The sequence below is a fragment of the Osmerus eperlanus genome, chromosome 24 (genome assembly GCF_963692335.1).
Source record: "Osmerus eperlanus chromosome 24, fOsmEpe2.1, whole genome shotgun sequence".
Lineage (NCBI taxonomy): Eukaryota > Metazoa > Chordata > Actinopteri > Osmeriformes > Osmeridae > Osmerus > Osmerus eperlanus.
The window spans coordinates 10291995-10315988 of record NC_085041.1 but is presented as its reverse complement, the minus strand read 5'-3'; the positions used below and the strand labels follow the sequence as shown (position 1 = coordinate 10315988).

The 23994-nt window shown below is 44.6% G+C and overlaps 1 long non-coding RNA gene across 1 annotated transcript; it reads left to right on the top strand.

The window, feature by feature from the left end:
• The first annotated feature begins 12338 nt into the window (after positions 1-12338).
• Positions 12339-13914, top strand: LOC134011396 (uncharacterized). The gene is made up of 4 exons (XR_009928421.1): positions 12339-12549; positions 12757-12885; positions 12992-13130; positions 13394-13914. It is a non-coding gene; the product is annotated as an uncharacterized LOC134011396 (long non-coding RNA).
• The last annotated feature ends 10080 nt before the right edge of the window (positions 13915-23994 follow it).

Below are 23994 nucleotides of genomic sequence, written 5' to 3'. Positions count from 1 at the left end.
TTGACAAAACACGAAACTATTTTTTTTTAATTCAGCTTTTTGATATCTAATCAACTTTTTTTCAATATCACTGATTATGTTTCATGACTTTTTCAAGCCGTTTCTGAGATTTACATGGGTGTGTACGTGAAAGCCTAGAGTGTTGACTGAAACGCTTAGACTAGGGATGGGCGAACAATGCCTTGTGAAGCTTTGGTGGTTTCTTCCGGATTGTGCCGGCCCAAAGAGCCGAACTATCGGCGCATTGAAAATGAACAGCGTCATCTAGCAGCCGTTTAAACTGGCTGAATGGGGCGTAGTGGTTGTCTCCGACGGTAGACTACCCTACGTTATTTAATATTTTAATTAAGGCTGCATGTGTTCATTTTTATCCGATATTAGTGCTCACACATTAAAATGTTGTGATACATCTGTAGGCCGTTAGAATTAAGTCATTTTCTCACAGTAAAAGTTAAAGAATATCTTCCGAGGTTGCCTGCACTGGGGCGAGAACTCGGGTATCTAGACTCGCATTATTAATACATTGTCGTACAAGGCTTTAACCAGCTACACCACCGAAAAAGCCGTTACTTGTCGATACGGGTGGACGGACTTTATACGATATGGTTTTTATATCAATTAAACTAGATTACACAGATTTTTTCTTATTCTTAACATTTGTGATATGTAGGCCTATTGTGAACTGGGGGGACTTAATTTTTACAAATTATTATTACTGTTGCCAATGTTGACGAATCATCAAAATTTGTTTTCTGGGCACTGTATATACCTACCTAGTCCTATCATGTTACGTTTCATTTCAATGAAATACAACACAACACTCAAGTGCACAGATTTATAATTATTACAATACGGATTTGGTTAAATAATAATGACTCATGGAAGAAACTCGAGCGATGCCTTGTGCTGCTTCTCTGGCAATGTGAGATTTGTCTTTAACAAGAAGCGGTGGCTTCGTTCCCTCTATGGCTCTGGTTCAGAAGAGCTGCAAAACTTCGAACCAGTTCTGGACGTTTGAAGCATTGAACGTCATCTATCACGTGGTTTCGTAATTTGATACAAGCTCAAACACTTTTTCGAAACTGTGCGTATTGGTTTTGCGACACAAGCATCGATGCGTCAGTGCCATACGTCCCATCCCTAGCTTAGACTGGAGGGGAGCTTCGGATGTCGTTGAAAAAATATTTCTCGTTTGCCAGCATTGACACAATTTTCGCTCTTCATGCTTCATTTTTGGATCAATAGATAGCTAATTTTGTGCTGGTCGTAGACAGTTGTCTGTTGAATCCAACAGACGTACACATTTGTTCAGAGCCCCACGAAAGCGAGACAAAGTCCAACTCTCGCCCCATAGAGACCAATGCAAATCTGGTGACACATTTCTCTGAGAAAGCAGAACTTAGACGTTTTTGAAACTGCCGGTAGAGTCGTATTTCTGACCGCAAAGACATATAAAGGATATCTCTGGTTTCGGCAAAGTCTTGGGTCTCGGAAAATATCCTTATTTTTTGGATTTGACGTATAGTTTTGCGTCTAGGTTAACTTGTTTGAGGTGTGGATTCTAGCTACATTTCTGATATTTGCTCTGGCCTCAGCGCGTTAGCAATCATAGCTGCACCATCACCGTGGCAACCAAACAGACATGCGCCACTCAGTCTCTCACACAGGTGATTGGTATTAGCTGATTAGTGGAGACACAAGACAAGCTATTCAGTCAACTAGTCTCGTTAAAGGACCAAGAGCACCTACTAATTCTGCAGGTGCTGCTAATATCTCTTTTACTAACTACTATTGCTAATGCAACTGTTTTGTTCTACTACGCCACTGAGTGCGTTCACTTGACCATGAGAAACCCGATTAGGCTACTACTGTAGCAATTGTCGGTTTATGCCAATAATACGATTACTCCGTTTACATGTGTAATTAGTTATACGATTACTCAATAAACGCGTCTACATGATTCTTTTTATTAATCGTTGTATGCTCCACGGACAAAACTTCACCACCATCATCCTTCTGCAACAAAGTGTCGGCCCTACTGCTGTATGTTTCATTCAATCAACACATTGAATCCTACTAAGAAAGCTGAGTAAACGCACTCAATGATAGGCTACTATTGCTATTACTATCCCAACTATAATTTCAGCTGTTAAAACTATTATATTCTTGTTACGACTAGCCTACTTCTTCTGTTTAAAAGTTAAGCTTTCAGCTTCTCCCGCATTGTATTTAAGCTCTTAGCTTTGTTAGATGATGCAGTTCAGCTTCCACACTGCCTCTTGAAATTCAACTATTTCTTCGATTGCTTCACACCCTTTAAACTTATGCTACATGCTTTTTATTAAGCTGTTTGCAAGGAACGTAAATTATCCTATTGTTTCGTAACTTTCTAATGCCGACTAACAGTCTAGCTAGAGTCATTTTCTAAGTAAGGTATGTTGTATGGAAGCAAATCAGTGCCATAATGTTTTGAATTTTAAAAGGCATTGAATACTTAATATTGAAATTTAAACAACACTGAATTCTCATCTGAATATATTTCAATGTAAAATAAAATTCAGGTTGCTCAAATTCGAGCCAAAAAAATTCGATCTTAAAACATTCAACCCCAAAAAATTCGACCCTATCAAATTCGAAACAAAAATTTTCGAGCTGAAAAAATTTGAGGCAAAAAATTTGAGCCTATAAAATTCGAGCCTATCAAATTTGACCCGAAAAATTTAGAGCTTAAAAAATTCAGATTTTTAACATCCGGGATATCAAGGACAGGTAGAGCAATCGAGCCTCAATGCAATCGAACCAACTTCTGACCTATCAGAGCACAGACCTTCAGTCAAGCACTCCGAGGAAGCGGGAAACCTTCAAGCTCAAGAAAGAAGAGGAAAAGAACGATGGCTACCCGTGACAGCAACCAGGCTTCGGTGAGTCAAATTTCGATGTGATCAAATGTTATTTTATTTATATAGAGCATTTCATACCAAAAGAAAACGCAAAGTGCTTGAAGCACGGTGGCCCAGTACTGTATGGAACCCCACATGCTAGCCAGTTGATCACTTTTGGGCCAGTATGGCCCAGGCAATGCTACAGTAGCGACCGTTTGAAAATTAGCTGGTGAAAACATAGCTCTAACCGTTAGCTTATCTGTTAGCTAGGCTATGTAGATACATCTAAAGGCCGAATTATACTACTTTGACTCCGGTACGGACAGACAGACGGAGTCGGATGGATTCGTTGAATTTATAGTACTCCGAAGGCTGTGGGTGAAACAATTCACTGCCAGAAGAGTAGCAGGTGCTACACTGCGATGCTAGCTAGGTTATCGAAAAGTCAGAGCAAATTTACAAATTAGCCGTTTCATCAATAAAATAAGCACATTTTCAGCAACTACACTGCCCATTTCTCGTCACATTTTAATTCAGATGCTGATTTACATGTACTGTTTAGCTGCAATATGAATTGTAAAAACTTGGTCAAAGGATTCTGTTCTCTTGTTGGTCACGGCAACCCCGCCCCTGACGCAAGCAGTTCCAATCATAGATATAATACGGACCGATCACAGCCAAGGGGTATCCGTAAATTGACGGACTAGCGCACGGACAGTTGAAAAAATCAGGAGGTGTATGCAGAGCTCTCCGAGCCCCTTGGAGAGGGCGTTTCTTGACGGAGAGGGCGTTCCCTGTGTCCGTGAAAACGCAGTAGTATTATTCGGCCTTTATATTCACATGTGGGCCACTCGTGAAAAGTCTGTTTTTAAAAGGTTCTTTATTTACAGTTTATATTATATGACGACGATTATATATCATGAATGAATTACATTTCCGAAAATGTTACTCTTTTTCTATGTATTGAGAATGTATTGTAGCAATTAACTATAAACGGTCTAGCTATCTAAAAAGAATTGAACTTTGGTGTGTTTTCTAAATTACACTTCTATTATTGTGTTGAAAGGGTAATCACGCTGAGGTTGTAAAATAGGTCAGGAACTTATTGTCTTTACTGACATCACGTGGTGCAAGCAGTGGTGATGTCCCTTCTACAAGTCAGGATATAAGGTTCAGTACACTTTTAATACTGTACACATGAAAATTATGTTTTCTATCTAATTAATAATTTCAGACTCACTAATAACTATTTTTGGTTACAACCCTGCAGGGAACAGAGGCAGGGAGGACAGAATGGGCAGGGAGGACAGAATGGGCAGGGAGGACAGAATGGGCAGGGAGGACAGAATGGGCAGGGAGGACAGAATGGGCAGGGAGGACAGAATGGGCAGGGAGGACAGAATGGGCAGGGAGGACAGAATGGGCAGGGAGGACAGAATGGGCAGGGAGGACAGAATGAGCAGGGAGGACAGAATGAGCAGTCAGGCCATTAGTCACAAAGACCTTCAGTTAAAATTGAAATGACAAGGTTCAGCATTAGATTCTGTACATTAACTTGAACAGATTAAAACAACTTGATGGTCTGATAGTATTTAGGTTTAAATAGACTGTTTTTTCTCAAAGGTCCTTTCCAAGTATGTTTACGAAGGCAAAAGGAAAGAGGCGTTTTCCTGCAGTAAATGTTGTTCCTGCTAAAAGAGCTAAACCACTTCAAGTGGCTTTCCATCTGTTACCTAAACAATATCAAAAATCTCCCACTGAGCTAGAGCAACTAGTTCACATGCAGGCAGGGTTGGGTCGCAGGACTGCCCATTTAGATGAGAGCACAACACATGATGAGGTAAGCATTAGTCTTAGTCTGCATGACTAAGTTGGAAAATTTGAATCTTTTGGCTTTAGCGTTGATGTTCTGCTGAAATTTCAAACCAAACCAACTAATTTAAAAATATAATGCCTTAATGCATTTAAGCAAGACTGGCATGGTTTTTCAAAAAGTTTAACCTCAACCCTTTTCAGCATTCTTAATAATAAATAAATGTATAATAATAATTAATGTTAATTGTTTTTGGTTTACAGTTATGTGATACACTCAAGGTTGTATTTCCACAATTGGAGACGGTGTCTGGTGGTTGGCTGCTTTACAAATCAGCAGGTAGGCACGTATACGTTTGTATGTATTAGTGTTGAGATATGGAACAACAATGACTCTGTTAGTGCTCATCCAAACAGTGTATAGGTCATCTGTAATGGTACAGTGGCAGAGGAAAAAACTTTTTCAATGGAGATCTTCATTACATTTTTCTCTTACTTAAAGACTAGGCTTAATGTAATCCATGTCTATACAAGGGTGCTTATGTCATATATAGTTTTATTTCCCATTATGCTCAGAAATGTGTTTTTTTATAGGAGGATGGGGTAGCTGCAAACTCTCTCTTGTGACACCTGATGATACTGGCTAAATAATGAAGCTTGCAAGCCAGGGGGGTAAAACGACTCTTTTCATTGCACCCATTCAAGAAGAACTAAGCACAACTCCTTTGCAATTAACAGACAATGCATTCAGTGGCATGCCAAAAGCAGGGTGTCAGAAATGTGGAGCAGCTATTCCACTGCCGCTCCTGACCGAACACTTAAAATCTTGCAACATCATTGATGTTGACAGTGATAATTGCCCGGCTAATGTGGAGGAAAACTGTGCGCAGGAAGATGTAACATGTAAGAACGAATTATTGGAGCATTTTCAATATATAGTTCCCAGGCCTCGGGACCCCGAGGCCTGGGAACGCCTCGGGGTCCCCCAGGAAGAGCTGGTAGAAGTGGCCGGGGAGAGGAAAGTCTGGGCCTCCCTGCTTAGGTTGCTGCCCCCGCGACCCGACCCCCGGACAAGCGGAAGATGATGGATGGATGGATGGATGAATACGCTGCAATCAAAATGCCTGATGAGAGCAGATGCTTTATTAGAAATTACATTGTCCTTTCTTAGTGGTTCCTACTTAAGTTTGTTTTGTTGTCTTTGCTAACTTCATATTCTCAGCAGCAGATCAGCAACCCTGTCCTATGTGCATGGACATATTTCCCTGTCACATTATTGAGGCACATGCTGCTTCATGCGGGGAAAGGTAACACCAATTTTCTATTGTTCGTACCGTACTCGTTTCACTCACCAGCAGATGCCTTGGTCTTTGAGCTATTAAAACATAAAAGCAGTTTTACAGATAGCCATTATAAATATGTTGTGACTGTGTACAGTGCAGGAAATGAGGCGATTGAGTGTAGTACTGTGATTGAAGAAGAGCAAGCAGTAATGCCTGGACCGTCCAGAAGCAGTGCAGCAGTTACAGACGGTACGAACACAACATACGGCTTCAATCTACATTTAAAACATATCTAGAGGTTGCTGTCAAGCGTTAGATTAAAGCCTAATTGGTCACATTTGTATGTTTTCCTCTTACTAGACTGGCTCACCATCCAAGACCCTACCAAGGCCATGTCTCAGTTTCGGGATTCCCTATTCCACATTTATGAAAAGGAGGGTGCTTTGGTTCTCAGCATGGATACTAGAGAAACCCCTGCCGAACAGGACATGGCACTCCTCTCCTTCTACAAGCGACCTAATGTGGAATGGGCACGACCCTTGCATTGCAGACTTGAAGGTAGCTTCAGCCCCATGTCCTAATGGTCAAGGACTGCAAAAAGTATGACATTACTATATCAAACCTTGCATTGTGTTACAGGTGACGTTGCCATTGGAAAGGGTGTAACTCGCTTCTTCCTCTCAACTTGCATTGAGAAGTTGAAGTCTGGGTTTTGCATCAACTTTGGTAAGTAGAGTGCAGTTATGTGTAAGATGACTTATTAAATAGGTATGGTCGAATATATTTTTTATATTAAGTCAATCTGTTTTTCATCTTAGTAGTTTTGCTTGAGAACAATATATGTAACCAATATAGCTGCAAGCAGCAATGGGGTGGCCAAGCAGGTCAGATGACCCAGAAGAAACTTTCGACATCCTCAGAAGAGTGTTCCAAGTACATGCAGCAAGTTTGGCGTGAATCCATCAAAGATTTGCTGAGATACGACACAACTTTCTGTTTGGCGGCTCTGCTGCCGATTTCGATTGGCTGTACCGGACAAACGGTTTCGAAAATCTAAAATCATTTTGATAGTTTGTGTGAGGATTGCATTGACTATAGCTTGTAGCTTGACTACAGGTAACTAGCGACTGCGGTGTACCTTGGAGTCAGATGGCTGAGCGGTTAGGGAATCAGGCTAGTAATCTGAAGGTTGCCAGTTCGATTCCCGGCCGTGCAAAATGACATTGTGTCCTTGGGCAAGGCACTTCACCCTGCTTGCCTCGGGGGAATGTCCCTGTACTTACTGTAAGTCGCTCTGGATAAGAGCGTCTGCTAAATGACTAAATGTAAATGTAAAAATGTACCTGGCTTCCTTTGCAGTGGTTTACAGTCTCGCTAAACAGAGAATCAGAGACATGACAAGCTCGTCGGCTTTGGCTGGATTCAAACCTCTGACGTTGCCATTGCCAGGACACCAATTTATCCTAGTGAGCGATTCTCAGTGCTGCAAATCACAGTTCAGTTACTGGGTAAAAATATAAGCAGTTTTTCCTGTGGCAAGCGGTTGTCCGATTTGATCCAAGTTTAAACAGCTGTAATTCAGTCCTATTTTGACATGTCAAGGTGATTGTGGTCTGAAGATAATCTGTCCCAAATTTGGTGAATATTTGATACATTTTGTAGGAGGAGTAGGACAAAAACGTTTTATTAATTCATAAAATAAATCTGACTTCTTGAGTATAGATCCCCTGAGAATGAAACATTATCATTACCATTATACTGTTAGACAGCTACTGTGGCATACCTGGCTTCACTAAACAGATAAACTAGTATCATGACATGCTTGATGACTGTGGCTGGGTTCGAACCTATGACCTTGCACTTCAGAGGAACCCGTCTTATCCCAGTGAGCTATTCTCACTGCAGGGAAATGCTGTGTTCAGTTACTGTATAAAAAAAGTAAGCCTTTTCTCCTGTGGGAAGCGTTGTCAGATTTGACCCAAGTATAAAAAGCTGTAATTCAGTACTATTTTGACATGTCAAGGTGATTGTGGTCTGAAGAAAATCTGTGCCAAATCTGGTAAATATTGGATACATTGTGTAGGAGTAGGGAAAAAATTTAATTCATTCATTCAAAATGGCGGCCTCATCAATTAGTCTGGTATCATGCGTCAGACACGGGATCTCCTAAGATATCACGAGTCATAGGAATCACTTAAATACGACAAACAAATCAACAGTTATTGGTCAAAACACAGTTTTGCCTATTGTAGCGCCCCCTAGAACTCAAATGACCCTACCTTTTTCGGACCTCTTAATAACAGGGTCATGAATCCATACACCAAGTTTGGAGTCAATGCATCAAAGATTCACTAAGATATGACCTCACTTCCCTTTTTCCGGATCAGTTGCTGAATTTGATTGGCTGTAACTAACAAACGGTTGCGAAAATCAAAGCTCCAGGGGATAACTTTAGTGAGGCTTGGTCTGAAGATCATCTGTGGCAATTTTGAAGATTCAACAAGAATTGTAGGAGGAGTAGCGAAAAAACGTTTCTCCTTAACATTCAAAATGGCGGAGAATCTATATCCCCTCCCTGAGTCACCACCTTACCGCGGTGGAGGAGTTTGCGTGTCCTAGTGATCCTGGAAGCTATGTTGTCGGGGGCTTTATGCCCCTGGTAGGGTCACCCAAGGCAAACAGGTTCCAGGCGAAGGACCAGACAAAGCGTGGCTCAAAAACCTACCATGAAGAAAACAAACAATGGTTCTCAGTTGCCCCTGCCCGGAAGCGGGTCACCGGGGCCCCCCCCGGAGCCAGGCCCGGGGGTGGGGCTCGATGGCGAGCGCCTGGTGGCTGGGCCTTTTCCCATGGGGCCCGGTCGGGCACAGCCCAAAGAGACAACGTGGGACCCCCTTCCAGTGGGCTCACGATCCGCAGAAGGGGTCATGGGGGTCGGGTGCAGTGTGAGACGGGCGGCGGCCGAAGGCGGGGGCCTTGGCGGTCCGATCCTCGGCTGCAGAAGCTAGCTCTAGGGACGTGGAACGTCACCTCGCTGGCGGGAAAGGAGCCGGAGCTGGTGCGCGAGGTAGAGAAGTTCCGGCTAGATATAGTCGGCCTCGCTTCAACGCACAGCATCGGCTCCGGAACCAGTCTCCTTGAGAGGGGCTGGACTCTCTTCCACTCTGGAGTTGCCCTCGGTGAGAGGCGTCGAGCTGGGGTGGGAATACTTGTTTCCCCTCGGTTCGGCGCCTGTACGTTGGGGTTCACCCCGGTGGACGAGAGGGTAGCCTTCCTCCGCCTTCGGGTGGGGGGACGGGTCCTCACTGTTGTTTGTGCTTACGCACCAAACGGCAGCGTAGAGTACCCACCCTTTTTGGAGTCTCTGGGAGGGGTGCTGGAAAGCGCTCCTCCCGGAGATGCCCTCGTCCTCCTGGGGGACTTCAATGCTCATGTGGGCAATGACAGTGAGACTTGGAGGGGCGTGATTGGGAGGAACGGCCCCCCCGATCTGAACCCGAGCGGTGTTTTGTTGTTGGACTTCTGTGCTAGACACGGCTTGTCCATAACGAACACCATGTTCAAACATAAGGGTGTCCATATGTGCACTTGGCACCAGGACACCCGAGGTCTCAGTTCGATGATAGACTTTGTAGTCGTGTCGTCGGATCTGAGGCCGAATGTCTTGGACACTCGGGTGAGGAGAGGGGCGGAGCTGTCAACTGATCACCACCTGGTGGTGAGTTGGCTACGATGGTGGGGGAAGACGCCTGGCAGGCCCAAACGTAATGTGAGGGTCTGCTAGGAACGGCTGGCAGAATCCCCTGTCAGAAGGAGCTTCAACTCCCACCTCCGGGAGAGCTTCGATCATGTCTCGGGGGAGGCCGTGGACATTGAGTCCGAATGGGCCATGTTCCGGGCCTCCATTGTTGAGGCGGATGACCGGAGCTGCGGACGCAAGGCGGTCGGTGTATGTCGCGGCGGTAACCCTCGGACCCGGTGGTGGACGCCGGAGGTGAGGGAAGCCGTCAAGCTGAAGAAGGAGGCCTATCGGACTTTGTTGGCTGGTAGGACTCCAGAGGCAGCTGATGTGTGCCGGCAGGCCAAGCGGAATGCGGCTTTGGCGGTCGCGGAGGCAAAAACCCGGGCGTGGGAGGAGTTCGGCGAGGCCATGGAGAATGACTTCCGAACGGCTTCGAAAAGGTTCTGGACCACCATCCGGCGACTCAGGAGGGGGAAGCAGTGCACTGTCAACTCTGTATATGGTGGGGATGATGCGCTGCTGACCTCGATGGGGGACGTCCTGGATCGGTGGAAGTAATACTTTGAAGACCTCCTTAATCCCACCAACACGCGTTCCGACGTGGAGGCAGTCTGGGGACATTGGGGGGGGCCTTTCTATCTCTGGGGCTGAGGTTGCCGAGGTGGTTTAAAAGCTCCGCGGTGGCAGGGCTCCTGGGGTGGATAAGGTCCGCCCGGAGTTCCTTAAGGCTCTGGATGTTGTAGGGCTGTCTTGGTTGACACGACTCTGCAACATCGGGGACAGTGCCTCTGGACTGGCAGACCGGGGTGGTGGTTCCCCTCTTTACAAAGGGGGACCGGAGGGTGTGCTCCAACTTTAGGGGGATCACACTCCTCAGCCTCCCTGGGAAAGTCTATTCAGGCGTTCTGGAGAGGAGGGTCCGTCGGATTGTCGAACCTCGGATTCAGGAGGAGCAATGTGGTTTTCGTCCTGGCCGTGGAACTGTGGACCAGCTCTATACCCTCGGCAGGGTTCTGGAGGGTGCATGGGAGTTTGCCCAACCAGTCTACACATCTTTTGTGGATCTGAGGCCATGGTTATCGACCGGAAAAGGGTGGAGTGCAATCTCCGGGTCGGGGATCTTGTCCCAAGCGGAGGAGTTCAAGTATCTCGGGGTCTTGTTCACGAGTGAGGGAAGGATGGAGCGTGAGATCGACAGACGGATCGGGCTCTGCATCGGTCCGTCGTGGTGAAGAAGGAGCTGAGTCGAAAGGCGAAGCTCTCTATTTACCAGTCGATCTACGTTCCTACCCTCACCTATGGTCACGAACTGTGGGTAGTGACCGAAAGAACGAGATCGCGAATACAAGCGGCCGAAATGAGTTTTCTCTCCGCAGGGTATCCGGGCTCTCCCTTAGAGATAGGGTGAGAAGCTCGGTCATCCGGGAGGGGCTCAGAGTAGAACTGCTGCTCATCCCCGTCGAGAGGGGCCAGTTGAGGTGGCTCGGGCATCTGATAAGGATGCCTCCTGGACGCCTCCCTGGTGAGGTGTTCTGGGCACGTCCCACTGGGAAGAGGCCCCGGGGAAGACCCAGGACACGCTGGAGGGACTATGTCTCTCGGCTGGCCTGGGAACGCCTCGGGGTCTCCCAGGAAGAGCTGGTGGAAGTGGCCGGGGAGAGGGAAGTCTGGGCCTCCCTGCTTAGGTTGCTGCCCCCGTGACCCGACCCCCGGATAAGCGGAAGATGATGGGATGGGAGAATCTATATGACTGGGTATGACGTCATAGAGTGCGTTGAACTTGTCTTGATCCAGGGAATCCAATGATACCTCATTTTGGAAAATGCGGCATATGGTTCAAAAGTAACGTGTGTAAACACACCTTCAACTTTGACCCATTGGTGGCGCTAGAGGGTTTGAAATGGAGACATGAAACTTGGTGAAATTGATGAGGGGACTGGTCCCAAAGAGTGTGCCAAATTTCACAACTTCTGACCATGTGGTTGGGGCTGCCGTAGACTCCCATGACAGATGTGTAATAATAAGAAGAACTAGAGAGGGTACAATTTCTGGGGAAATTGTAGGGTGTGCTTGCTTGCGTCGGTTGTACAAGGGTCCGTTTTTGAATGACGTTAGTAACGTCAGTGACTGTGGCTAGAAAATTAGCCACCGTTAGCTTCACTTTTCACCACAAAAACTTAACTTGAGCCTAAACCATGCAACGGAACGTAAATTCCAATAGAAGCAACTCAATCGCTACCAAGACGAAACTTTTGACACCTACGTTGTCTATGTAGGCCAAATATTGACTGAGTTTTAGGGGGGCAAAAAGAATAATAATAATAATAATAATATATATGTGAGAGAACAAAGGTTGTGCCCTTGCCGAAGGCAAAGCACACCCAATAAGAAGAATACGTAGAAACCCTTAAGGTGGCTTCGCCGCCTCGCGGCTTGGCCACAAATTATACTAAATAATATCATGCCTACACTGGCGAAAAAAGTTTATCTAATGTATAATACAGTTAGTTCCTACTAAATGATTGTGTATAATATATTTTAAATGGCTTTTCTCTAAAACTAATGTTCTTTAACAGCAAACACTGATGTGACACGGCTGTTTGATGGAGAGACGGGCCATTTGGTGCCGTCAGCCTCTCACTTCCTAGTTGAAAGTGATATGTTCGTCATGACAGGGAGAATGATGGGCCACTCCTTCCTTCATGGTGGACCGTGCCTGTCTGGGCTCAGCCCTGCCTTTGCTCATGTCCTGCTTGGAGGGAGTCCCGAAACTGCAACTGTAGCCCTAGAAGACTGTCCAGACCTGGACATCCGGGAAACAATCAGGCTTGTATGTTTTCCATCCTCAATCATTTTCAAAGTCTTGCTATTTCTTCCCTTTTTATATTTTTTAGTGGATATAAAAAGTCCCCAACCATTTGTTTTAAAGTTTGTTTTACTTAATGGCAAATAGGGAGTGGAGACTTTATAGACCCGCTGTATATATGTAGTGTCATTACATGTTCTATTTCCTCTTGTTTTCCTCTGTGTATTGAAGCTTCACGGTGAATCCGAACTCTCTGAGGAAGAGGCAAAAAGAGTACAGGACTTGGCCTATGCCTGGGACCTCCCTTGCCTGTCTAATAATAACAGGAGATGGTTTTTCGAGAAAATGTTGATCCATGCTGTGAGTAAAATCTTAGGATGTGGTTGTGTTTGCAGAACCTAATTTCTCATTCCTAATCATTTGGGGGGGGGGGGGATTAAGAATCTCTCTCTGTTGTCATTAACAGGTCATTGGACGTGTCACAAGACAAATTAAACAGCTGAGACGTGGTCTTAGAGACACAAATGTGGACCGTGCTGACCAAACGACCTGACACAGTGGCCCTGCTTTTCCCTAAAGAGGGAGCAGTGGATTACAGCCCTGAGGTAACTTAACACTATTTTAAATCTAGGCCTTTGTTGAATACTACTATAGGGTAGAGGTTTCATATCTGTATCCAGCATCTGTAATTGTGCCCATTAGTCTGTGTGCTTGATTTAGCGCTCTTAGGATTTGCAACGTGCTTTCCAAAGTACCCACCAGTGGCGTTTTTGAAGTGTGTGGTTCAAAAGCCTGAAAGAATCACACCAAATATAATGTAAGAAGCCATAATAAAAAGTGTATCCCATGTTGTTGTTTTTTGCTTTAGGTACTTCTGAAGCGCATTACCTGGCCTCATCATGATGAAGAAGAAGATGATGACAATGATTTTTCAGTTGACACCATGTGCCACGTCAGGTTATCTTCGACAGTTCATTGAAAATGGTATGTGGACAGAGTAAACATATGCGATAAACCGTGAAACAGTTGGTCATCTAGTTATCATTACCTCTCCACAGCAACTTTTAATGTAACTTGTAAAATAATTTAATATGTTTACTGCACAGCATCACCGAATGAATTGAGAGATCTGGTGAAATTTTGGACTGGATGGGAGATTCTGCCAAGGACGAATCTGTCCCTTGAGGTGGTCAAAGGCAGCTTCCCCACCGCCTCCACCTGTTACGAGACCCTGCGAATCCCAGGGCATTACAAAGACTACGCATCTTTTAACCCTTGTGCTGCCTTCGGGTCACATGACCCAAAGGTTCACAACGAACCATCGTTGTATTTACCCAATTTTACCCAATACAAAAACAAATATATATAATTTTCTTTTAACCTTCGCAATGTGGGGGGTCTGAGACAGCCTGACAGTTAAAAGAAAATGCTTCACTTTGTTTTTGTATGCTGTAAGTTGACGCAATACGACGGTGGGTCACAATGACTGATGGGTCAGAATGACCCGAAGTTAACACAAGGGTTAAGATTGTCATCCTGGACTTTCAATGTCTGGGACAACGATGCTGGAGTGGCAGTCTGGAGTAAGTCCACTGTTCTCCCACTCAATGAGAGGCATTTATATACCCTACAAATTGGAAAAAAGAAAATGTCACTTGTATGCAGTGTTGATTATCTATACAGACAGCATAGTTATATATATATATATATATTTATAGAGTATATATGTAAAATTAGCATAAAACTAAGGATTGGTCATTGAGCAAATGCTTCAACATATTACATAGTAAACGCACAGCCCTATTTAGCAAAATATGGTCTATTATGGTCTATTAGACTGTTTCTAATGTTAATAATTGTGTGTGGGGGGGGGGGGTTGTTTTAGAATTAGGGTTAGTTTTAGAATTAGTTTTTTAGAATTGTTAACACAAAAGAGTTGAATATTTAGTAGTGGTGGGCATAGATTAATTTTTTAAATCTAGATTAATCTCACTGTAATCTTGGCATTAATCTAGATTAAAATGGCTCATTTGAATTCCGCCGAAGGCATTCAAAATATGTGTGCTACCCAAATAATGACTAAAAGTAAGTCTTTGAGAACGGGTTTCTCAAGCCAGGTGGTGCATTAGACCAGGAGCTCATCTCCTGTTTCCAAAATGCATCACAAACTGCTTGAGAAAGCTGTTCTACTATGATAATTGGTGATGAAAATAAATTATGTTCAATAAGATGTACTTGTGTTTATTAACTGTTTATTAGATTAGTTAGCTTGGCTGATAGAGCTGTGCTGACGGGCTTGCCTCGGTTGCACTCAAACATCGTAGTTTGTCGACGACTACATCAGTGCTTGGCCCGGCATCTTCCGCATTAGCTAAGGGATGCTTTTCGTTTAGGTGGTATTTGAGACTGGAAGAACTCCTACAGTAAACTAATTCCGCATAGCACAAGGTGCAAACAACCTTAGTCTTGTCGAGGTTTCCATTGGGAAGCTTCTTAAAAATACATTTTCCCTGAAGCAAACCAGGCGGCTTCATAGCTGCATCCATGTTAGCACGTCACGTTTGATGTGATAATTTCATACACAAGGCATACACACAGGTTCGAAGACTCATTCTCGCCCCCTACAGTGCAATTCGGCTAGGTATACATCTGCGCTAAAATATCAAGGTGAAAGTCATCATAGCTTGCGTAGTATAGACCCAGCTCCCAACCCAACTTTGAGATTAGATTAACGGCGATATTTTTTTTATCGCCGATAAGAGTCGCAGCGCGTTAACGCAGATAACGGCCCACCACTAATATTTAGACATACTGCCATGTGATCTGGAACTGGAATTGGCTGATGTATTTGACCCAGTGCCCACAGCTGATTAGGGGTCATATTGCCCTCCGTTCTTAATGGATGATGGTCCCAACCATTGCGAAAATTGTCCAGGTCATCTTGTAGCCGTGGTAGGAACACATAATGGCAACCGAAGAGGTGTGTAGTATTGGCGATATTGAGGAAGCCCTCTTCTTCGAGGTAGTGAAGTACATCATAGTAGATGTTTGTTACAGCTGTCCATAGGTCTCTCCATAGCCTCTCAATTCTGAAAAAAAAGTTTAGATGCATGGCAGCAGTGGAGTGCCATATTTCAACTAGCTTTATCTGCACTTTTTTACTAACCGTTGATTGTGAACACTCTTCCCAGCAATGAAGCTGCCTCTTCCAGTGCCACGGACTGTAAACATGAGGCGTGCAACATCCACATTCTCCACCCCTTGATCAGCCTGTACCCTAAAACAAACATTTATAACAAAGAGTCAGATGGCTGAGTGGTGAGGGAGTCGGGCTAGTAATCCGAAGGTTGCCAGTTCGATTCCCGGTCATGCCAACTGACGTTGTGTCCTTGGGCAAGGCACTTCATACCCTCGGGGGAATGTCCCTGTACTTACTGTAAGTCGCTCTGGATAAGAGCGTCTGCTAAATGACTAAATGTAAAATGACTAAATGATTAAGTGTTGGTTGGTTATACAACCTATGAAATCAGCACAGGAATGTTTGAAGCATCTTACATCAAATTTACAAAACATGATGCATGTGTTTAAGCTGTTATATGGAGGGGCCGACAAAGTTTTAAAATCATATTTACCCAAGAGGGAAACCAAACTTATCCACAGATTCTTGGAAGAAGGCCAGGGTGGTTGATGCAAGGTTATTGGAGGCTGCACCAAGATACATTATCTGTAATACCATACACACCATTGTTGTATTAGGCAAACACATACAAGCAGGATAAACATGTACACATTAATTCCTGAAAACTGTACTTACCTTCCGTGTAAAGCCATCTATGCCACCAAAGATGAGAATGTTGTAGCTGCAGGAAAATGTGTCAAGATGTTATTCTGAATAAGCCGATCATTATATTTGGGTAAAATAATGAATGAATATGCTCTTTGTGAAAGTAATTTACCGGATGATTTTATGATTCGTGTCGATGTGCATCGAGGACTGGGGGCCTGGAACTGAGTAGGTTCGGACAATGCAACCCAAGTTGGTCATACGTGATATGACTCCAACGGTGTCGATGCGGTGCATGGAAGCTCTGACGCGGTCATACTGCACCCGCAGTCCTTGAGCTTGCAAAAGGGCTTTCACCATCCGATAACCTGAGTGAGGCTGCCTGGATTTGATGTCTCTCACACACCGATCCAATTCCTCATCTGTAAGAGTGCTGTACAGTGTCCTGACTGAAATATCAGCCTCAACCATACGTCGATGCACTGTTCGTTTTGACACCCCCAAAAGTGCAGCTATGCATGGGATGGACAAGTTAAGGTCCAAAAGACTGCTAAGGTACTCCGGAGAGAGGACCATTCGTGGTCGTCCAACTAGTCCTTGCTCAAATTGCACTGTTGAAGTTCGCTGTTCAACATGTTCCTTTTCCAGGTTTATAAGCCTATGTAGTGATGTCAGGGCATCTACAATTGCTGGAGAAGCAGTCACCCGACTGGATACAGCATTGAAAAACACATACAATATGAAATATAATATAAACTGAATAATGAACAGGTATTTTCAAACGGTCGCTAGCATTGCCTGGGCCAGTCGGATCATACTGGCCCAAAAGTGATCAACTGGCTAGCATGTGGGGTTCCATACAGTACTGGGCCACCATGCTTCAAGCACTTTGCGTTTTCTTTTGGTATGAAATGCTCTATATAAATAAAATAACATTTGATCACATCGAAATTTAAGTCACCGAAGCCTGGTTGCTGTCATGGGTAGCCATAGTTCTTTTCCTCTTCTCTTCTTTCTTGAGCTTGAAGGTTTCCCGCTTCCTCGGAGTGCTTGACCGAAGGTCTGTGCTCGATAGGTCAGAAGTTGGTTCGATTGCATTGAGGCTCGATTGCTCTACCTGTCCTTGATATCCCGGATGTTAAAAATCTGATTTTTTTAAGCTCAAAATTTTTCGGGTCTAATTTGATAGGCTCTAATTTTTTATGGTTGAATTTTTTAAGATCGAATTTTTTAGGCTCGAATTTGAGCAACCTGAATTTTATTTTACATTGAAATATATTTAGATGAGAATTCAGTGTTGTTTAAATTTCAATATTAAGTATTCGATGCCTTTTAAAATTAAAAACATTATGGCACTGATTTGCTTCCATAATGTTGTAATGTTGATATGTATTTGAAACGTATTTGAGACATCCCAACCGAGCTCTATACCTATAAAATCTTCCACCAGACGGATAAGACACATCTACTGAAAATAAGTCACATGCAGCATTTAAACAGTAGCGGAGACAGAGGGGTGTCCGGAGTGGCACTGGACACCCCTGACATCTGATTGGCCACCCCGGGTGCCACCCCAAAATTTAATTCGCTACTGGAAATTTGATGCTGATTGACATCTCATTTGACGTCTTGTTGAAAGAAGAATTTATTTTGCTGCGTTGCATTATTCAAATCGAAGAGAGACGTTTGTTGTGAGATACAGAAGAATAAGAACAGACAGCAGAATAGACAATATTTCCACAGCTCCACAAGCTCTTTTCGTGATTGAAAAAGGCATAATATTTGAAGTAAGTTTTAAGGTTTGCATTGGGTTTAGGTTTCCTGAACATTTTTTTCGAATGTTGATTAGCCTACAGTAGCTGTGTAAGTTAATGTTAGTACTTCGACTCCAATAACAGACAAACTGACACAGTCAGTAGGCTTGTACTCCGATTTTACAGTTTTCTTGTGCTTGTGCGGCTTATATTTCGAAGCAGTTTATAATCCGGTTTTAGAACAAAAAAGTGGCTTCGTCTCAAGATCTCTACAGACCGTGCAGCTAATTTAATGCTCAACACTTGAACAGGGGCTTATTACTTGACAGAGGAATTATTTAGGCAACACAGTAGTCTCAGTTACACTATCAGGGCTTGGTAATACAGTGACTTGCTAAAGTAGGCAAATGGCTAGTAGAACATAACATTTCATAATAATTTAAGTTAATCAAACAGCTGCAAGACCCAGTGAAATTGTATAGGCTAGCTAGCTCTAGCAAAAATAACGCTAGCATCGCTAACAACATTACTAATTCAACTTTGGTAGTGTAACCGAGCTCTTTGTAAGTTTGTTTTAGATCTAATTGTATATGATCGTGTGGACAATAAGACACGGACGCAGTCTCTTTTCATAACTTGTATTTTACCACTGCTCTTCTTGATGATTTTACAAATGCTTTCAGCATCAAGCCTACGGCAACTCCCGAGGGACAAAACACCCTTGTCCGTTGTCACATAGAAAGGTCTGCTACAGTAGGCTATCCTCAGGATTTGCAAATTAGCTAAACTTATACTATATCTAAAATAATTTTGTAGACATAACAATGGATTCTGCCACTAAATGAGTGCTTTATTTCTGGACATACTATCCACAACCGAAGTGTTACACAATGCTGTAGATCGCCTATACTCGTGCATTGCTCTTGGTACCCAGAATGCCCTGCGGCAAGCTGAAAAGCTACTAAGTTAAGGGCATTAGCTTAGTTAAATAAGCATTGTTTGGAGTTCTATAGTTGTGTTTGTTCTGTTTTGAAATGTGTAATGCTATGGCCTTTAGATCATTTGAGTGTTCACCCTGATTGGGAATGTTGTCTAGTTAGATGGCAAGTAATCAATCGTGAGCAGTGCTCCCCTCAACGTTAACCGGCGCAACAGTAACGTTGTTTCCTTTCCTTATATTCCACAAAGTGCTCATTCTGGGGGGGGTGCGGCTTATTTTCCGAAAAAAAGGGTAATCAGATAGACGAGAGATCGGTTCCCAATTTAGCCTAACATTGTGTTTACATCTGTGTTAGCTAGTAGGTATAATAAATAATACCTGCACTGTGTACTAGCTTGTACACTGATATTCTAAAATTATACATCAAAAGGGTTTCTTATCACACAGATTTGGTCTAGTTTAGGCCAATTCCAAAACTTTTCTTTGCTATTAGTTAACATGATATATATGAACATAAATATTATATTGTACATTTGTAATGTGGTTGGGCACCAAGTTATTTATATTTTTCAAGTCCTTTTCTGCTTGATTTCTGCTACCTGTCAAGTCAAATTGCAGTGTTTTTGGGGTGTGTAAATTCACTTTTTTTTGTAAATGAACTATGCACTGTGTTATTTCTGTAACTCAGAAATTCTATTATAAGTCCCTGGTGCTTGAGCTTTTTTTTCAAAAAATATTTTGGATGTTCCAGCACTTATAGACCCAGATTATACTGTATATATTAATGAAAACAGTGACCCAGTGCAAAAAGTAGTGTGTTTTAAGCAGGAAGTCATTAGAGTCAGTGTGGACCCTTGGCCTTGTTGAAAAGGCCAACAGCGGAAGGGAAGAAACTGTTTTTGTGGCGTGAGGTATTGGTCCTGATGGATCGCAGCCTTCTGCCGGAGGGGAGTGACTGAAACAGGGAGTGACCAGGGTGGGAGCAGTCGGCCACAATCTTCCTCGCTCGCCTCAGGGTCCTCGAGGTGTGCAGGTCCTCGAGGGTAGGCAGATTGCAGCCAATCACCTTCTCAGCAGTGCGGATGATACGCTGCAGCCTGCTCTTGTCCTTGGCAGTGGCAGCAGCGTACCAGATGGTGATGGAGGAGGTGAGGATGGACTCAATGATGGCTGTGTAGAAGTGCACCATCATTGTCTTTGGCAGGTTGAACTTCTTCAGCTGCCGTAGGAAGTACATCCTCTGTTGTGCTTTCTTGGTGAGGGAGCTGATGTTCAGTTCCCACTTGAGGTCCTGGGAGAGGATAGTGCCCAGGAAGCGGAAGGAGTCCACAGTGTTGACTGGGGAGTCACACAGGGTGATGGGGGTGAGTGGGGCTGTGTTCTTCCTGAAGTCCACAACCATCTCCACTGTCTTAACCCTCGTGCTGCCTTCGGGTCACATGACCCAAAGGTTCATAACGAACCATCGTTGTGTTTACCCAATTTTACCCAATACAAAAACAAATACAAATAATTTTCTTTTAACCATTCCAATGTGGGGGGTCTGAGACAGCCCGACAGTTAAAAGAAAATGCTTCACTTTGTTTTTGTATGAGGTAAATTTGTCGCAATACGACGGTGGGTCACAATGACTGATGGGTCAGAATGACCCGAAGATAACACAAGGGTTAAGAGCATTGAGCTCTAGGTTGTTCTGGCTGCACCATGTCACCAGGTTGGCCGCTTCCCACCTATAATCAGACTCCTCTCCACCAGAGATGAGCCCAATGAGGGTGGTGTCGTCCGCAAACTTCAGGAGTTTGACGGACGGATGACTAGAGGTGCAGCTGTTGGTGTACAGGGAGAAGAGCAGAGGAGAAAGGACGCAGCCCTGGGGTGATCCAGTGCTGATGGACCGGGAGTCAGAGACTTGTGTTCCCAGCTTAAAGATCCTGTAAAGTGGACATGGAAACAAGTTTTAAGTTCGCCACACCACAGAAATGTGTTAACTACCCATCCAAATTCGAATGAAAAAATAACACCGACAAGTATGTTAAATTAGGCTTTGAAATCGTGAAAAAATCAGCAGTCTTCTCTGCTTGAGACTGGGGGGGCGTGTCGCCTGAAGGAGCTGAAGCTCCGCCCCTCGCTGCCTAGTGCCTACCTCCGACCCAGATAATGGACGCTATGTCAAGCCGAACAAAACCGTATAGAATTAGAATTTATTTGTTCAATGAGTGAAACATACAGATGCATATAAATGAAATGTTCCCCTGAGCTGTAACAGTAAAAATGGACACCAGAGACAGCAGACAGTGAGCTCTCCAACTAGGCTACTTCTAACACATTAGCTACCATTTCACCAAAATACCATCATTCTACACCGAGTAGCCTAATATCAATTTAGCGGTTTGCAGTAACTCATAGCAGAGATACCTCTGGAAAAGTTATCTAGTATAATTATAACAAGCACACAGAACTGAGTGATGAACTGCTTGCGGCGGTGGATGGTCCAGGTGCGACCGGAGGATGAACGGCTGGAGGGGCGATGCTCGGTATGGCTCCGCGCTGCAAGAGAGGCCGTGTGTTGGTGAACCCTGTCTGTCTCTGGTCCATGTTAAAACTGTCCGCCGTGAAATGGTCAGTGCAGAGGCGGCTGTTGGAGTTTATCCGAAGCTTTCCATGAGCGTGGCTCTTCACAAAATCTATCCACCTATTTTTCCTTTCATTATCAATAGGGAACTTAAATGGCGTTGCAGCGCAGCTGGAGTTCTTGCATCCAGGGAAGATGCAGTTGCGGGTGGTGGGAGACATCCTGAAGCTAGCTAGCTAGCTGATGTAGGCTACAATAACAGTACAGCAGGAGGAGCCATTCAGTGATCTGACGTAGATAGGGCGAAATGACGTAGATAGCGCATTTTTGGGCTCCCCCAATTAAAACCTGATCTGAAAACGGAAGAGAAACTGTTCTTCGGTTTAACTCCACATTTCAGTGTGACAAAGTTTTAGCGCTTTGCACATGCTTTCAGGAACTCATTTCACACGTATATAATGTACTTAGAAGCAAAACATGGAATTTACTTTACAGGATCTTTAACGCACTGCTTCCTGTCAGACAGGAAGTCTGTGATCCACCTGCAGGTGGAATCAGGCACATTCAGCTGGGAGAGCTCGTCCTGAAGCAGGGCGGGGATGATGGTATTGAAGGCAGAGCTGAAGTCCACAAACAGGATCCTGGCATAGGATGCTGGGGAGTCCAGGTGCTGTAGGGTGAAGTGGAGGGCCATGTTAACTGCATCGTCCACAGACCTGTTGGCTCTGTAGGCAAACTGCAGGGGGTCCAGTAGAGGGTCTGTGATGGATTTAAGGTGTGCCATTACCAGGCGCTCGAAAGACTTCATTACCACAGAGGTCAGGGCGACGGGTCTGTAGTCATTATGTCCTGTTGGCCTTGGCTTTTTGGGCACAGGGATGATGGTGGAGGACTTGAGACAGGCTGGCACATGGCATGTCTCAAGGGAGGTGTTAAAGATGTAGGTAAACACCCGAGACAGCTGGTCAGCGCAGTGCTTGAGGGTGGCTGGAGAGAGTCCGGCCAAGCTGCTTTGCAGGGATTCTGCCTCTTGAAAATTCTGTTAACGTCACCCTCCTTAATGGAGAGAGTCGTCACTGTAGAGGGGGTGAGGAGGGAGGCCTCCTGGGTGGGAAGGGGTAGTTCAGGACTGTCCAATTGTCTTTCAAATCTGCAGTAGAACTCATTCAGGTCGTTGGCCAGGCGAGAGTCGTTAGTGGAGTGGGGGGCTCTGGGCTTCAAGTTGGTAATCTGCCTGAGCCCCCTCCAGACAGAAGCAGAGTCGTTTGCAGAGAATTTGTGTTTTAGTCTCTCCGAGTACAGTCGTTTAGCCTCCCTCACCGCCTTGCTAAACCTGTTCTTCGACTCCTTGAAATTGTCTCTGTCCCCACTCCGCGGCCTCTTTCGCTGACCTCAACCTTCTGAGTTTAGCTGTAAACCAGGGTTTGTCGTTGTTGTAGCTCACCCTGGTGCGTGTTGGTATACAGCAGTCCTCACAGAAGCTGATGTATGATGTCACAGCCTCTGTGAGCTCATCCAGACTATTGGTAGCAGTCGTGAACATGTCCCAGTCAGTGCAGTCCAAGCACGCCCGCAGATCCTCCATAGCTTCACTGGTCCACTGTTTCGATGTCCTCGCAGCAGGCTTACAGCGCTTTGGCTTCTGCCTGTATGCAGAAATCAGGTGGACCATGGCGTGGTCAGAGTGACTCCGTGCTGCTCGGGGGACCGCATGGTATGCTTTGCTGATTGTAGAGTAGCAGTGATCCAAGGTGTTTCCTTCTCTGGTAGGGCATTTGATGAATTGTCTGTATTTGGGGAGTTCTTGAGTGAGATTGCCTTTGTTAAAGTCGCGTAGCACAATAACCAAGGAATCAGGATTTTCATGCTCCACACTCAGTATCTGGCTGGCGAGCACACGTTGAGCCTCGTTGACGCTAGCCTGCGGAGGCATGTAGACGCCAACCAGAATGAACTAGAGAGGGTACAATTTCTGGGGAAATTGTAGGGTGTGCTTGCTTGCGTCGGTTGCAGGTGGGTCCGTCCTCTAAGTTTTTCCCTTCTAGTGATATTTTCAAGCATTTAGCCTACTCATATTGCATATTTCATTAAGAACACCCTTGAAACAGCTGCGAACCCCCTTTGAAACAAGCTACTATAACAACGTTGTCACTGGCAGTGTGGAATCGCGATTCAAACAGTACCGTCTGCTAACTGAAAATATGCCCCCCAAAACGTAAATAAGTTCGACATTAATGTAGGGGGAAATGGCTAATTCAAAATAAGTTTGCTAGAGGCAAGCTAGCTGCTGTTGCTCCACCTTTCACTGATTGTTTGAAAGCACCGGAAATGAGAACGTTTCTTTTGACATAAAGTTTAGCTGTGGCTTTGAAGACAGTACGACACACTGCCAGTGGGCGAGCCGAGTCTGACTGAGGCT